The 17,408-nt window shown below is 40.4% G+C and overlaps 1 protein-coding gene and 1 long non-coding RNA gene across 7 annotated transcripts in view; both read right to left on the bottom strand.

The window, feature by feature from the left end:
- Positions 1-11,257, bottom strand: part of LOC125770305 (uncharacterized) — a 159,916-nt gene extending 148,659 nt beyond the window's left edge. For 4 of the 5 annotated variants that reach the window (XR_007419155.1, XR_007419156.1, XR_007419158.1 and 1 more), the window contains exon 1: positions 9,067-11,257. This is a non-coding gene — a long non-coding RNA (uncharacterized LOC125770305). The remainder of the gene's footprint in view (positions 1-9,066) is intronic. The other variant, XR_007419154.1, reaches the window with a different exon arrangement.
- Positions 1-17,408, bottom strand: part of LOC125770157 (matrix metalloproteinase-2) — a 287,900-nt gene that overhangs the window by 164,798 nt on the left and 105,694 nt on the right. The window lies entirely within an intron of this gene.

Below are 17,408 nucleotides of genomic sequence, written 5' to 3'. Positions count from 1 at the left end.
AGAAAAACAAAATCGAACAAATTGTCACTCTTTTTAATGCTTTTAATCATTTTGCTCCCTTTCCGCTCTCACTCGTATTCTCCAACTTAAGCAACAAAAAAAAAATTATCTCCTTTTGGTGGTTTAATTTTCAGATTTTTTTTACTATTATCATTCGTCCTCACGTCTGACCTTGTTGAAACGCTCATTATCATTTGACCGTTTCGTTAAGTGGTTAACCCCGCAACTTTAGCGAGTCAACATAAAACGTAATTAAAAAACAAAACAACAAAAAACATTCCGTAAAATGTATTTTTAAAAGAATTTTAGAACAACACAGCTGAGAATGATAAATTTTGTGAAAGGAAGCAACGAAAAAAAAACAACAACAAAACCACAAATATAATGCCAACTCTTATCATGCCCTGCAGCAAGGACAGAGTTGGAACAGTGAAAAAAAAACGTGCAAAAAAAAAAGAACTTAGCACGCTCCGTAACACGATACTCACAGCGCAACTGAACTGAATCGCAATTAAATTATATAAAAATACAGATCAAGTAAAAGTCAAACGAAGCACAGACGGATGACAAACCGAAAACACGATGAGACAAGCGGAGAGAAGATATAAAAAAAAAATTAAGAAAAATCATCGTTCACCCAACGAGACAAGACAAAGGTTAAGAAGAAAAGTATCCCTGTCGGATTTCGTTTTACACCCCCGCCCCCTTTTGTCCCATTTGTTTCGTGTTGAAGTTTGCAAACAGCTGCTGCAGTTCGGGGGTGGATGGGAAGAAGTAATTAAAAAACCATAGCACTACAAATGAGCAATCCAGCGCCCTCGCTTTGTGTAGGAAAAGCACCAGCAAGGAAAAGTGGGAAAAATCGTGATGCGCGCGCGTTGACACGGAAACAAGCGGACAAGAGATATGTCCATCGGTGCTGGATCGCAGTCGAACGGAACTACATAAAGACCACTGTTCGAAGTGGTGTATTGAATAACAGCAGCAGTCAAGGATTGAGTTGAAAAGTTTTCTCCCGATTCGGGAACCGAAAAGCTGCAGCCGAGTGTTCTTCCTTTTGTTTTCCGTCGCCAATGGTTTGCTGCATGTTTGAAAAAAAAACAAGAAGTTCCGTTTCGGTTTACGTTTCCATAATTCAATTGCACTTTCTTTCGTCACGGTGGACATAGAGTGGTTCAGTCGATTGCAATGAAATTTACGAAACTTTCACAAAACTGTCCGTAATCAGAAACAAACGAAAATGGAAGGAAGAAAAAAAAACGGATTGAATGGAAGAAAGGACAGTTTTCTCGTACACTCTTTACTGGTGTACTGGTGGACAGAGATAATCGAGTACAATTAAGAACCAAAAACCGGTAACTAATCCTACTTCCACGTTTCTCTTCTGTGAGGTTTTACACCAGTTGCAGTATCGGAGCTCATCGTGCTGTTTGGGGACGGCGTAATGAAGTTGATTTTGTAATGAATACTGCTCGAACAATATTTATTTTTGTATTTAACTCAAAACTAAACTAAACCCTTAAGTGTCCCAAACTAAAAGCACGTCAATCAATCGTTTCGTGAAGGTGGGATTGAAAATACGAAATACAACCCCGGAGCGAAATATCTAATTCCACTCTAATCCATCTTCCAATGGTGAATGTTCGGTCGGGTGGAAAAATCCCGTTTGAGCGTGAGAAGAGAAAAAAAAGGTTTTTTTCTTCATCTCTGTTTGACTATCATTTAACATTCTTCAACTTTCATTCCCCAAATGAACCTTCAGCTTTGTAATAAAGCTTGTCTCGCATGCCTTCGTAAACTTTGCACCACAGAAATCAACACTTTTCCAACAAAAACACACACACGCACATTTTTCACCTTTTTTCTTCGTACTGTCTAAAGCTCGATGGACGCAAAGATCAAGACAGTGGTCGGTAGAAACATCAACAGAAAGAATCCTTTCCGTTTATTTTTTGTATATACGCCTTCTAACATTTCCAACAATTGGATAGTAAAAAAAACAACAATTTCCTTTTTTCGAGATTTCTTATCGAAGTGAAAAGAAATCGAAAGAAAAATCGCTTTTATTTACTGTGGAAATCGGTTTTTCCTCCCTCCTCCCGAATGTGCGTAATCACCAAAAGGCGGGGGAATATTGCGATAGTTGCCCTTTTCTTTTTTTGGTTTTTTGGGGTGTGTCTTTATTTTATTGCAATGATTATCCTTTCTTGTCTGGGTCACATCCATTCCCGGGACGCCATAATATTGCGCCAGTGAAAGCCCTTACGATGATGTTTCACGAATTGGGGATTTTACGGAAACGGCACCGGGATTGTCCGGATCACCGCTCACCGAGATGCGTGGTGCTTTCGATGACACGGAACTAAGATCGACGGCCCGATACGATACGCCATCCGCGGTTTTGCTCTGCTGGGAAGTAAAAACACAACCCAAAAAAGCACAAAACTAAGCACTGCGCCCTTTTTTGTCGGCGTACCCAGAAGCGGTTCTAGATCGGGAGTAATAGATGTGGAAAAAACCGGAACCCAGAGCTTACGCCTCAAACGCTTGCGCCAAAAGCCACTTACACGTGAAACACCACCCCCAATAGCCACTAGAACCTTCACACAGAATCACGAAACAGAAAAGGATCCCATCGGCAATAAAACAAATTGTGATAAGAGCCAACACGGGAACGGACCCCGAACAACAATGCGAGAGGGTGAAGGAATTGAAATGATTTCTCCGTGGTCCCGTAGCGAGGTTGATAATGTTGATAAAGTGCGCATTTTTGAAGAATCTCGACTTCTCAGCCCATTTCCAAGAAATCTTTACTACCCACACTGCCGGCACTAGACTGGCACTGCCACTTGGACGGTTGTTTCTGTCCTCTCACACTCCATTCTCGCAGGACAGAGATTCGTGAGCTTTCGTACCCCTGGAAAATGGAAGTAAATTTATCGTCCCAACCTTTTCCAGCTATCGAGGACGTGTTTTGCCGAACTGAATGGGATTGAATTCGGAAACCGAAATCTGGCTCCACCCGCGCAGTATAAGGCATTAGGCTTTTACATCTTCCGCATGTTCAGTTCCCGAGCAAAGAAAGCGGACATTTTGGTGTAGTGCTGCTGCTGATCGAAAGATTTTCGGGCCCACCAAGCACGCGTCCACAAAGATCGACCTCAAAAACAAACGCTAGACGGATACGTTCTCCCCACCGTCCAAAAAGTGGTGGAGCTGCGACAGAAATAAGATTGATGATGGGACCGCTGCGACCAACAAAACCTACGCACGTTTACATCACGTGCCACAACGTGTGCGTGCCTGCCTGTGTGTATGTGCGTACCGGAAGTGATGGTACCACTACCAAAGGAACGATGCATCCCCACTTCCCCCCGTGGGGGGTGGTACGGAAGGTAACATAAAAATGGAAAAATATTCCAAAAAAAAAAGGCGGAAAATTTATATCCTACAAATGTAAATCTTGCATGGTGATGGTGGCCATTTTCCAGGAAACCTTTCCCGCATTCTCACGCCCCAAAAAATCCCAACGCTCAACGGTTTGGGGCAAAACCGGTACGAGAACGCAAACGTGCTACGTACTAATTTTTCACCTGCTTCACTACGGGCGACTGAATTATTCTAGCACCGTATCGGCATCGGAACCTTAATCATTTTCCGTTCTTTTTCCACCCCCCCTGTAGCTGGTGGAAATGAGGACTGCGCCGGAGGGGAAAGGAAGGAAAGTACCCCACAGGAAGGATGCCGCCTGTAATGGCTTTAATTTTGCCACTAAACGAGCCTCGTTTTGTTGGTGTTATATCTTTTTGGGGAGGTTACTGTTTGTTTAACCATCTACTCAACCGAAATGGTATGGTCCGGTCAGCCTGCATTTGGGAAGCCGGGGAACGGCATGAGACGGCATGGTGTTGGCATGCCCGTTTCCGGTATGTTCGATAAATGTAGCAACATTTGCCTGCGGCGGTTGTTCTCTGTTTCGGGCGTGTATGAAGAAGTTACAGGTTAGTTAAAGGGAAAAGATGTACATATTTCGTACGATGTAGATAGATCGAAGTTGACCTTTGCCCTCGTATTTACACTTCAGGGTGAAAAACGATTCCGTGTGTTTGTGTGTGGGTGTAGTTGTTGGTGGATGTTTTGGAGAAAAGATATCGATTGACAATTTAGTATTGAAGCTTATTACTTTGCGAGGAAGCGTTAACATGTTCAGTTTACTGGTTCCTGCCTTGCTCACCTCTTTACGGATATTTTCTTCCTGTTTTTTGTTAATTAAATGCTCTAGAGGCCTTTTCAATTCATTGACTTTTTTTCGTATACACTTTTTCGTAAAACAATAATTTGCCAGTGAAGTCCTGAATGGTTTGAAGTCGTTCAAAATTTCTTATTGATGTAAAAATGGCACTTTGAGGTAACTTTTCCACTCACAACGTATTTCTTAAAGCTTGACGCCGTGACTGTATAGAATATGAAAGTTGTCCACAAACAACCATTAACAGAAATTCATTATAATTTTACCTTTTTAATGTTAAAGATTATATTCTTCTTTACAATTATAGTAACATGCCCTTATTTTACCACACAGCCGGATAGTCAGTCCTTGGTACGGAGGGATGATTCGGATGGGATTTGATCCCCGTTCCTGCCGTATGGACCGGCGCCGTTTATCACGTACACCACCGGGCCGCCCCGGTAATGTATGTAAAATGTATGTAAATTAAAATCAATATTATTTTACAAATATAAGGCATATAAATTGAAAAAAAAAAACAACACACACACACTACCATGAAAAACTGTATTAACAAATTATATTAAAACTTGTTTGGCTCGTTCCATCTTATGTCCTACATTTCCATATGCTATTCTGAAAAGTGGATTAACATATTACAGTCTGACTTTTGGCACGGGCACGACATTCAGCCCGCATTTCAGCTGCCTCGCCCAAGAGTAAACTTCCCTCCCAAAAGCACATATTTCATTTTAATTTGTGTACCGTCGTGGTTTTCGCCATTCGAATTAATTTGTTCCCCAACAATGCCGGTGCGGTGGAGGTGGTGGTTTGGATCGGAAAAATGGTCATTTTTCCTGGTTTTGTTTTTTTTGCGAAGTCGCGTCCAAAACGAAACATAACATGAGATTACAGTGAGTGGACACTGTCGAATAAATGCTTTATGGCAGATTTACAGGTGTCCACCAAAAAGGGGTGGAGGGGGGTAATATTTTTACCCCCCTGTTCGGGGTTTGATGTGTTGCATTACGCTTCAACATTATTGGTTTGGTTATTATGATGATTGTTCCATCCATTGTTCGGTAGTGCCGCTTTCGATGACGACCGTTTAAATGTCAAAATAGCAAATAAATAAAACACGGTCACACTGTTTTTTTCTTCTCGAAACAATTGCCAATTGGGTCGAACTTTTCATTATTTCCTGTATGTGTGTGTGTGTGTGTGTGTGTGGGATTGGGTTTTTTTTGTTCATTTGAATGTTTAAAGTAGGATGAGCTGCCATTCGTGTGGACAGAAATGTAATTGCTTTAGTGTGAAGAAGGGAGAAGAGAAAATCGTCCCCCTTTCCTACTTCTCGCTTTTTCTCACTTTTTATAAAAAAAAATATTTTCGATCAGGAAAAGCAAAAAAATAACCCCTCACCATGCCCAAAAGAGAAAGTTGGGTTGAGTGTTCCAATAACCTGAGAAAAAAAATCATACAAACAAATCGAAATACCGAAACCGAACGGCAACGGTAGCGAGGCATTATAATAATTTAAACTCTTCTTTCTTGCACCACCACCATCAACTCGGCTTCCGAAATGCTACCTTCCATTGCATTTTTCCCTGTTTTTTTTTTCAAGTATTAAAAAAGAATGGAGAAAACAGGACGAAATTGTAATTTGCAATAAATGCATGCGGGTGTGTATGATCGTTTTTCGGGTGAGCATAATAAAAAAATGGCGTACAAAATAAAACGCAACACAAACGCACACACACACACACACCTAACGAAAGCACATTTTACCACAGGCATTGGCCGTGCGTTTGCAATTATGCACCCGCGTGGCCTTTTGCCAGCTTTTCGCTGCACGTCTTGTTAGGCTTTTCCCGTGCTGGAAGTGAATTGCGTTTGGTGTTGATTGTTATATTTGGTTTTGCCCACTGCGAACCGGTGGGCCATTGTGGACCATTGACCGTTTTTTTCTTTTTTAGTACAGTTGCGTGCAAACTCACCTGCTCGACCTTATCCCCGTGTTCCCGATGTTTGCGTGCTCACTTCATAAAATCAATTTCCGATTTTATAAATACAGAAATTAATTCCATCAATAATTGATTAACACACTCATGCGTTTGCCATCACGAAAACTACACACGCCACGCGCAGACCGTAAGCGGGACTCGAAATGAACTCTCCAAGTCCGGCGTCAGAAGTGTGTGTGTTTTTTATTCAATCGTATAATAACAGAAACATTGCAATTCCCTTCCCTGTTTTCCCACGTTGAAAATTTATGGTTTAACACCGACAACATGAAACGTTCAAAAACGCAGCACGGAATCAAACAGAAATAAATAACACACAATGCGTTCGCAGAATGGGTCGGTAACGTTCAACGAGGGATAACGGCGGCTTGATTCCGGGTTGAACTGTTCTGCCTGCTACAAGTAGCTTATTAATGGTTCTGGAGCTTGTGTGCTTTCACTCAAAAGTACAAACCTAGGTACAATGTGCATAATTTTTCAAGTGGCAGTCAAGCTGTCAGTTTGTATTTTAATGATGATGAAACACTTGCTGCAGAAATGATTTGTTTGCAGCAAAGAAGCATATGTGTGTAAATGTTTGTTGGTTTTTTGTTTGTTTTACTATATTTGTTGCTAGTATATGTAGCATTTAAAGGATTTGTTTGTAAAAAAATAGTTTTTTTACAGGACAAAAAAATACTCATTTTGAAGAACTTTGGATTTTACACTAAAAGGGCCATCATAAACTCTTCAATTAATCATCAATCAGTTATATTTTGTATGCATTTTTTCTTTTTGGATTAAAACGGCCCTTGATTTCCATTACAGTTAAATGGAAAATTAATTTTTCTCTTCCCAAAACTTTAGTATTTGTTGAGTTTTGAGCCCTTGATCGAGGAGTGCCAAAACTAGGAATTTTTTCAAAGTTGTTCGATAAAGATAGTTCATATTTCTCGCATTCTAAAAATGCAAACAATCTTTATAAAAAAGAAGAAAACACTTCGGTGAGATTGCTTGCCTTATTAGCAAGCCGAAATAATTTCTTCTGGATTCAATTCATTATTCGATTGTTTTACTGATTGTTCAACCGATGAAAGTAGAATTATTAAATTCCGAAAATAAATATTCAATGAAGAAGTTAAACAGTTAAGCTGAAAATTATTTAAGCTCCCCATTTAACACTAAGTTTTAGAAACTTCTTTTTGGAGGCAAATCTGCCGACGTTAATATAAGACTTTAAAATGTGTACTCTATAGGAAGAACTCTAAAAATAACATTTAACACTAGAACTACCGGACCAGTCATTTTGACTGGAACGCTTAATTTTCATCACATTATTTTTGGGTGTTAATCAATCCTACTGTAGTTGAATCATGAGTTTTACATATATATTCTATGGTACGATCTGCAATAAACAATAAAATATTCTCCAACTCTTTGGATTTGTTTAAAAATTAACCAAGAACGAATGGCGCCTAAAACGCTTGATAGTTCTAGTGTTAAACATCGATCAGATGTTTGAAATTGTATATTAATAAACTACATGGAAATTCTAGTAGCAACGATATTGAGCTGGAATGAAACTTCCTGCAATAGTTGAATAAAATAAATGGTTTTTCGACTTTCTGTTAACTATTCTTCCGTTAACGTGCGAAGCAAATATAGAACGAATTAATTCATATAAATATCTCAAATTGGTCTTTTGTTAAATTATCACCACCAAATTGTTGCACCCATAGAACAAACGAATTCAATTTCATCCGCAAAGCCAATGGTGATGTTCCTCGCCGAAACCATTCGAACATCCAAAAGGCAGAGCTACGAAACAAAAATGCATTCATTTTCAGGCGAACCAATAAAACCCAAGTGCAATTGACGTGTTGATAATTGTCACTTGCCATTCGAATCGACCCGGAGACCCGAAGACCGTTAGAATTCCGGGCACATAAAAATAAATAAAACTGCTTTGCCATGATCTCCACCGAGCAGGTTTGAGTACGTATGGGAAGATGGGAATGGGGTTCCAAAAAAGGTGGTTGAACACAGCATTGGACGACGATTCTGCTGGGCTGACGAAAATTAACAGACAGCAACAACAGGGGCTCGGAATGTGAACGAGATGATGCCACTTCCACCCGAAATGGTTTTTATTTCACTCTCTTTTGTTTTTGTTCTTCCGTGTTTTTTTTAATGTTGGTCCTCAATTTCGGACACTATCCGAAATAAAATAAAATAGAAATATGACCCAGAGTCTGTCGAGTTTCGTACTGCTGCGATCGAGAGCGTATCGTCCCGTTGGGCTTGTGAATGTTCCGGTCCGTAGGAAACCAGAGATTTCGCTAAAGAACGAGAGCGCAAAACAGAAATACTCTTCCAAACAAAAACACTCGCACGATGGAAACCCTGTTCAGGAAAATAAAAACGGAGGAAAAAAAGGAACTTGAACCATTCGGAAGTGCGGATCCAAACCCGACGAAAAGGCCCATATTTCCTCACACACGGAGGATGGTGTAAACTAGGGGAATTTTTTTTATTATACACACACACACACCATCCTGATCCAATGAAAAATGTATCAAAAGACATGCGGAAGTTCCAGCAATGGACAGGAGCAACATAAAAATTGGGACTACAGTATCGAATGGGAACTAAAAAAGAGATTCTCCATGGATGGAAAAAGGTCCAAAAAAAGGAGGAGAAAAAAAAACATTCAAAGGTAAGGAAACATGAACAAGGTAGTGCGGGGCGGACGGATTTCCCGGTACTGTGTATGTGGGAAAGCATAATATGTGAAGAGCGTGTGTATGAAGAAAAATGTACAACAGTTTCACTCACTTTTAGTTGCGAACGTGACCGTGGCTGCTTTCCGTTCGGTCCATCCGGTTGGACGTTTGGTGGGGACGACGACGACGGCGACGATACTGCCGATGACGACGTCGGTGTCGGATGGCATCGAGGCACAAATGCTGATTTTCCTTCCAGTCTTCCAGACTGTTGCTGGATGGGTGGTTTCGTTGCAGTATGTCGGGGCGTAGAGAATTGCCGCCCAGGCAACCACAACATCATTCTCGATGACCAAAATCCCTGCTTGGAGTTTTCGACCTCCACAGCCTCCTCCCCGGAGGGGGTTGGTTGGCTCAAACTCGGCGCAAAATCAAGACTCCACATCCCCGGGAACGGCTTCGGGAATGTGGAAGAAGTTCGGTTGCCTGCATCTCTCGCTGCTGCTGCTGTTACTGCTGCTTTTGACACGTTCGCAGTAGCAAACGCCCCCCAAAAAACATGGCTCTCGAGATCGTTTCATACCCAAACGGGGCAAAGAAGAGGATGGTTTTCATTCCCCTGTTTTTAACCACAACACCCATACAACCCGCTTCCGCTTACAATGGCGGGCGGTGATGGGTCAGGTGGGTCATAAATTGTGCAGGCTTCTCCCGGCAGGGTTGCACCATAGTCATGCTTACACGCGAGCGACCACCAGCCGTTTGTAGAGCCTTTGCGGAAGCGACAACACACTTCCCCGGCACTGTGGGGAGGAGTTCTGCGTGCGGTGGATTTCGACCATGGTGGCAAACGTTTCCTAAAGGCATCGTCCAAACGTCGAGCACTCATCATCAGCGCCGGGTGTGTTTTGTTGTGTGTTCGCAGTTCTTTTCCGTTCGGTGTGTGCTTTTGGCTCAGTTAACGATTTGTTTTAATTGTAGCCGTGATGCTGCCTGGGGGGGGACACCAATTTTACGCCACTAAATTGAACGCGCATTCCCGTGAGAGGGAATGAGAGAATGTGAGAGAGTGCGTAAGCGAGAGGGTTAGGAGCGAAAAGTTCGCGCGATTTAAACGAACAAACACGACCGATTGCACTGTTTTTTTTTGTTTGGTATAAGCGGCAGCTGCTGATTTAGAGTGGCCCAATGTTGGCGTCTTATCGTACGCAAGCAGTCGGAATGTCTGCGGAATGTTTCTTTAATTCTATTACAACTATTAACTGCTTGCGAGCTGGGTACACATTATTTAAAACCTCCAACAAGAAAAGGGAAACGTTTCGATTCCAAAAAAAAGGCGATAAGACAAATGTTTCACTTTAGGACTAAAAACTAACTTCAACTTCAATTTTCACACGCGCTCTTTAGCTGCTGCTGCTGCTGCTACTACTTGTCCCTAACTAGCAAACTGATTTGTTGTAACTGTCTGTCTTGCTACTGCTGCTGCTATTGTTGAGAAGTAGCCCGGGAGCGAACCACTAGAAAGCACAACCACTCCGGACTGGGCCAGGCCAATGACTAAATTTGCAGTTGCCAACACCAGCAGGACCCAGCCGACGGATGGCTACTGTTTGGCAGGATCCCGGTCACATTTACTGCTTCGTCACAACGCACTACCACACTGGCACTGGTACCGATAGAACGGTGAAGAACGTGAAATGGAGACGCACCATGGAACGTCACCGAACCGGGTGGAATGCAATCCGCACGCGCTTCCTTCCGTCGGTTCGGGTCGACCCGAACATTGCCGAACCGTTCCCGGATATGCACCGGACCGAAGGACTTTGCAAAACTCCCCAGCCACACACCACACCCTAACCGTGTGCCGCCTCAAAAAGGACGAAACACCGACACAGTTTACCCGTTTTGCAGCGAGAACAATCCGTGGTGAAAAGATGTTTTCACTCCACTCACCACAGCGCGCAGCAGTGATCTGAACTGGTTTGGAGATGCTTCGCCAGTGGCTTCGCAAGCTTCAGCAATGAGTTCCTCTCGGTGTTCGGGTTTCTGGGGGTTTCGTGTTATCGGTTAGCACGCAACTGCTACCAATACACGCAGGACATCGCTGCTCCCGAACGCAGAAAGAGAAACGCACACAGAACAGACGCTAACTGTGGTCGGGTTGTTAAGGGTACGTGATAACGATAACGAGAGAAAGAATTCCCCAGCAGTGAACGAAGGGCATCACGGTGGGATGAATTCGTATGACAGTGAGGATGCTGTGATACCGAAATGTATTTCATTAAAATGTTTTAAAAAATCATATGAGGAGACATTTTGTCATTTTGATATTAGTTCAGCCAAAAATTGAGCTAAACCAATTTAATCATCCCAATGCAAAGTACGATTTTGTGTTAATTATTGTGCTAGTTATTAAAATTTGATCTAACCAGCTTTTGATCAGTCTATTCGCTCTTTATTCCACTGTGCGCACGCACGACTCTTTCACGTTAACCGACGGAACTCACGAGCATAAGGCACCGAAGAGAGAAAATCATTGCTCTCATATTTAACACACTCGCTCTTTACTGAGCATTGATTTCTGAGTCGTCTATCTGGGTAATAGTGAAGCTTTTATCTCTATGTATTCACAGAGAAGGATATCATTTTTCCCCATGCTTGTCAGCTGATTTTGGGTAAAAGCTCTACCGAAAATTTATTCCACCTGCAACCAACCACTCCACAATGCATTTCTACAGACGATCTCATTTGCCTTAAAGGCCAACTAAGGACAAAGAAACGTGTATAGTCTACCCATCCGAGAAACGGAGGGGAAGTTGATGAGCGTATTGGAAGTGAATGTGTGCGTTATTCACCACTTTTCAAGAGAAGCTTTCACCACGGAAGTCGTTATCATCTTTCTATTAATTGGTTTGGTAAGTTTTCTTCATTGTATGATACATTGTTGCATTCCCTTACATTAAATTAGTTATTTTTATAAATAACATTTGTTCAGTGTTAAAAAGATAGAAAATATTTTTTTAATCAAATTAACAAAAAAAAATGCTCATCCATATACCTTTCAAGATTAGCTCATTTTGTAACTGCTTTTAAAAGGATATGCCTAATCCTACTCACGTAGGTGCACACGAAAAGAGTGCCTACCATTTTGTTCTCTAATGCCACATACAAATCCCCACTTACATTCTCACCTGCATTTTCTCCGTTTAAAAATCCAACGCGGCCGACGACAGCCCACATCGTGGCACAGAGGCACGCATCCGACGAAAGTTGCTGTTATGAATAGCATTCAAGCCGTCACCATTTAACACGACCGATGGTAACGAAAGACACTGAGCATCCTTTTTTTCCTTCATTTCAACTCACAAGCAAGCTAACGCAAGTGAAACCAACTAACATGGTGGGCGCAGGACGATAGAAAAAAAAGTTAACGTTAAAAAGAAATCAGAATGACGTATGCAAAAATAGAGCCAAGCCAAAAAGACACTCACACCCACACACATCTTGTGGAGTGTGGAGGCAGGTTTGAGGAAGTATAAATTTGAATAAATTTGGCTCGTCAAATCGAGCAAACAAAAAGTGGAAAGCAGCTCGAAAGAAAAAAAAACAAACAATCGCACAAATCGCAAACGCCACGTGTTAGTGAGCTGACGATTCAATGTTTTTTTTTTGTTTTTTTTTGCTTTCCATTTGGCTCACTTTATCGCCGAGCGTACTTTCACTGCAACGAGGGAAAAATGATGAATTACAAATCGAGATTCATATGAACTTTGATTCGTTTTCACAACTGGTAACATCCGGCGAGGAGGTTTGAAGCGAAAGGAACAAACTAGGACAACGGCCGGTGAAGCAGTTGCGATTCCTTTCGGGAAGCAATTGGGAAAGAGGAATGTGCATGGGTGATCCTTTGATCTTTTGATGACCCACTTTCCTACGTTGGATGAGATCTTTCCGACTTTGGGGTGTGGAAAAATCTAAAACTCTACCCAAAGAGGAAAGAAAAACAAAAAAAATACTTTACCATGGGTTCAAATTTGGGAGTTTGTGTAAGAGTGTATGTGTGCGTCCATTTTTACGATCTCTTTTGACAACTTCAGCTTCACTTTTTTTATCTGCTTCCTGATACAGTGATGTACGGTAAGGTAGATCGTCCATTCGGCGCATCCATATTCATGAGCGATGATTTATGATCTAATTAAATGTTCCGCTTATGCTATCTTTCGGATCCGGTCGGTATATACTGAACAAAAACACACAAACACAGAGGCTGACCGGTTCATGTCTTCACTCGTATCCGGGGACAGATGAATATCGCAAAAACCTCTCCCACTCTACTTTTCGTACCCGCTACAATATAGCCGGAAGTGGTCCATGTAAACCAATTTGTCAATTAGTTTCGCGGCCTGTTTTCGCCTGTTTTTTTTTTTTTGCTATTCCACAAAACTGCAAGAATCTGGCATTATTTCCATATCGAAGCTTTCGCTTTCTGTAACGTGGTTGTGTGTCCCATGGTGTTTTTTTGTGGCAGGGTATTTTTTTCTCTCATTCTCTCTTATACCTTCCATTACACTGAGTTTGCAGAAAAGTTTAATCTATTTTCTCACCCCAGTGGAAAGTTTTCCTTTGTTCTTTCTTTGGAGAGTGAGATGCCATTAGTTTGGTAAAATGAATGATATCAATTTTTTCCTACAGCAATCAATCAGCAAGCGCGGTAGGTCAGATAATGAAAACAAGCGCGAGAAGAGGAAAAAAATCACGATTGTAAAATCTAAACTATGGATCGTTAAATTGTAAGCAAAGAAAATGGCTGAATCACACAACTGTAAGGATGTTTAAATTGTTCTGCCAGGAGAAAATGGGAGCCAACTTAGGCAAGAAATATAATAAAAGGCAATTTCGATCAAGACGTGGAGTAAAATATTTTATTAATTCCCATTGTCTAGTGGCACTTCCATTCATGCTTTGTTGCCACCATAAGGATGCGGGTGATTGAGCTGTACCCAACATTCAGCTACTCTCGAGCTTCGGGTTTTAAAGAATGCTTGGCGAAAAGGTGTAACGCAGCTGGTGCAGAAAAGCAAATGATAATTCGTATAGTTCCATACACCGCCCTACAACCCAGCAAAACCCGCATGAGAGAAAGTTTTGCATGTCGATACGACATCATTCAACGTGCTGGCCTCCTGCTGGGTGCTAGTGTGCTACTATACTCACACCGTAACACCCAAGGGTATTTCGAGCCGGAAACCTGCACCGGCTTTTATGAGCGGGCATTATTTTCACCCAATTGATTCGGGGCAAAAAAACCCGGGCAGGGTAGGGCGTTTTGTATGCTGTGACTGCTTACGCATTCATGAACGCATTCTTATGCACACGGAAACCGTCAATAGGGAAGCATTATTATGCAAGAGTATAGAATGGTGAATTGTTAACAGAAACGATTATGAAAAAAACACATACCCACAAAGACATTTACCTTGCGAATTAAATGTAGTTGAATGCGCCATTACGTCTTAGCTTGTCTTACCTGTAAGAAATAAAAATAAATAAGAAAAAAAATTAATATTTAGAAAACTGAAATATAACAAATGAAATATTTTGTAGCAAATAAGTGAGAATGTAAATATAGCAATTTTCCTTATTTTTCTCTTGTTCACTTATCAATCATATCACATTCTTCTCTTATCAATCCTAAGTTTATAAATAACTAATAAATCCTAAGTTTAGAAATTATCTAGAACTAAAATATAAAAATAATATATTCACATCTTCCTTGAGGAGAATACCTTCAAAATGTTAAAAAAATAAAATTGTGTAGAAAAAAGGATAACTGGAGTAAATAAAATTTAAATGGAGAAATCAAAAATGGTGACTATTAAAATGCTCTTATAATTGATACTTCTTTTAACCTTACTACATAACATAATACAAGTAGTAATGCATTGTTATGCTATAAAATAAATATAAAATAAATGCTATAAGTGAAAAATAAAATTATTCTTATGTTTAGTATTGGGTTACTCTGATTCATATTCACGAATGAATGACTCTGAATCTATTATCTATTATCAAAATTCATAAATCTTCAAAGATTCATGAATTCTCACAAATTTGGGATCACCCGCTGTTGTGTTTGGTGCTGGAGCCGATTATTAATGCAGTAGCAACCATAACTCTATTAGGATTCCTTAATCTTGGAGGATTTGTAATTCTACGAGAATTTATAAATCTTGGAGGATTTCTAAATCTTGGAGGAGTTCTACATCTTGGAAGATTCTTGATTTTTTTCGTAGTCGACTTATGATTTAAAGATTTATATAAAAGACTCTTTTCATAAGATACGTTAAGTACAATACTACATAGGCTATTTAGGTATATCTTTTTTAAAAATAAATAGTTTGAATTATATAAACTGTATGTTTCAAAGCATTTATGGGCATTTATTTAGCACATACGTGAAAATTAATAATAATAATATTATAAGATTAAAATCTTAATTGTTGGATTACTGTTCTCTTCCAAAAATATATACAAAGGTTAGCTACTTGCGGTTAGTAGTTAACCTTTAGTGCACAGACTTCCGCCTTTTTATACATCACCATTCAATGTGCCACCATCCATCACATTGTACACTATTCACTGTATGCTGCTTTTCAATAAAACCCACATCATTCATAATCAAGCTTATAAATGTTTACTTTAGCTAACCTTGTAAAACGTGCTCACCTTTCCAAAAAAAAGTACACACAATCCCCACACACGGAATCTGGTTTTAAGTTTAATTTGCTCACCATACACCATCGGAAAAACTCGACCATTTCCCGGTGAACGGTAAAGGTTGAACCTTCGGGGTAAAACTTTAATCATTTCATTCCACCGTTATTTTCCACGGGTTGCATTCATGCGTGGCATTGAAAAGCGAAGATTGAATGGAAACTTGATACCGCGCTGGATAATGGGGACGCCCAGCAATGGAGCGATTCTTTAGAGGATAAACTTTCTTACCGTTTAATGATGGAGACATGGACGGAAATCTTGGGCTCTCTTGATTTTTGCCTTCCTTTTTTCGAACCCGAACGTTTTTCTTTCGTGCGGTCTTTCGCTATTGTTCGCGTAAGGCACGACCATCTGCGGTCGCATTTGTTGTGCGAGTAGGCGCGTTCGTTTCGTTTCAGCCACGAGTGTTTTTTATTTCGATTATGAACTCTTATCGTTCTGTATCGGTTGTATGTTTTATCCGCCCTTCTACAAATCAAGAACGGATAGGAGGGATCTCCTTGGCGTGCCGCCCGTTGTCCTGCGGGGCACACGCAACCATTCCCATCGTGGTCGATTTGCCGGCGGCTCGATACACACATTATCGTCATAATAATCGCATCGCTTGTAGTACAAGCTCATATTTTCCTGCCGGCAGCATCGTCAGCCGTTGCGAAACGACCGCAAGGCGTCTGGCATTCATCTGTCCACCGAGTTTACTTCCTCCCCGGAAACTGTCCCACATGCGGTATTGCGTAAAGTGTGGAAGAAGAGAAAAACGGGGAAGAACACAAAAAACACACACAACGAATGCCAAACAAAACGGACCTTTTTTGTTCCCTTCGCTCGGTTGCATCGGCCTACGCATTCCGTGCACGTTTCGCTATAAATAAACACTTTATGGGCAGCGATAAATCGCCTCATTAATTGGTTTTTAAACATGAAGAGAGATACTGGCGATGCTAATGATGATGATCATGTTGATGCTACTTCCGATGTTGATGTTTCGTGTGGCAGCTGATTTTTCGCTAGTGTGCTAACAATGTGTGATGAGTTTTACAGTACGATGGGTTCGGATTTGGGTTCTGTTTGATAGCGTGGAAAATTCACCGAAATAGTGTGATAGTGTTTTTAATTTCTTACAGCGACATTTAGCTTAAATGAAACAAATTCCACAACACGTTAGAGAAATTGAATATGATTTTAATGAACTGAATTTCTACTTCAAATCTGAATTAAAAACAGTTTTTTAATTTAATAAAAACAGTTTTAATAATTAGTTTTTTTAAACAGTACAACAACCTAATTTACAACTAGGCGATTGTTCTTCAAGATATAAATGTTACGTTTGTAAACAAATAATTTAAATTATGATTCGACTATTCCGAAAACTTCCTAATATATTAAATGGCTGGCTTTATCGGTAAGGTCGTTAAACCAAGAAGAAGAATATATGGCAAAATGGCGGATGTTTATATAGTAAAAAAGCGATGTTCGACCGATTCTTTTTTCACTTTTTTTGCCAAAAATAAACAAATTAAATTAATTTAAAAAATATGATTCTATGACAAATACTACAAAATTGTGTGAAAAATATCTGAAGAAAATTTTAAATCAACTAAACATTGTATGCGCTTTTGGGTTCTAATTCTGATATTTATCGGTATCGGGTTTTGAAGTTTTTACCTAATGTTCTTA

Source organism: Anopheles funestus, chromosome 3RL, assembly GCF_943734845.2.
Source record: "Anopheles funestus chromosome 3RL, idAnoFuneDA-416_04, whole genome shotgun sequence".
Taxonomy (NCBI): Eukaryota; Metazoa; Arthropoda; class Insecta; order Diptera; family Culicidae; genus Anopheles; species Anopheles funestus.
The sequence above is the reverse complement of the archived record's forward strand: the minus strand, read 5'-3'. Positions and strand labels throughout refer to the sequence as shown.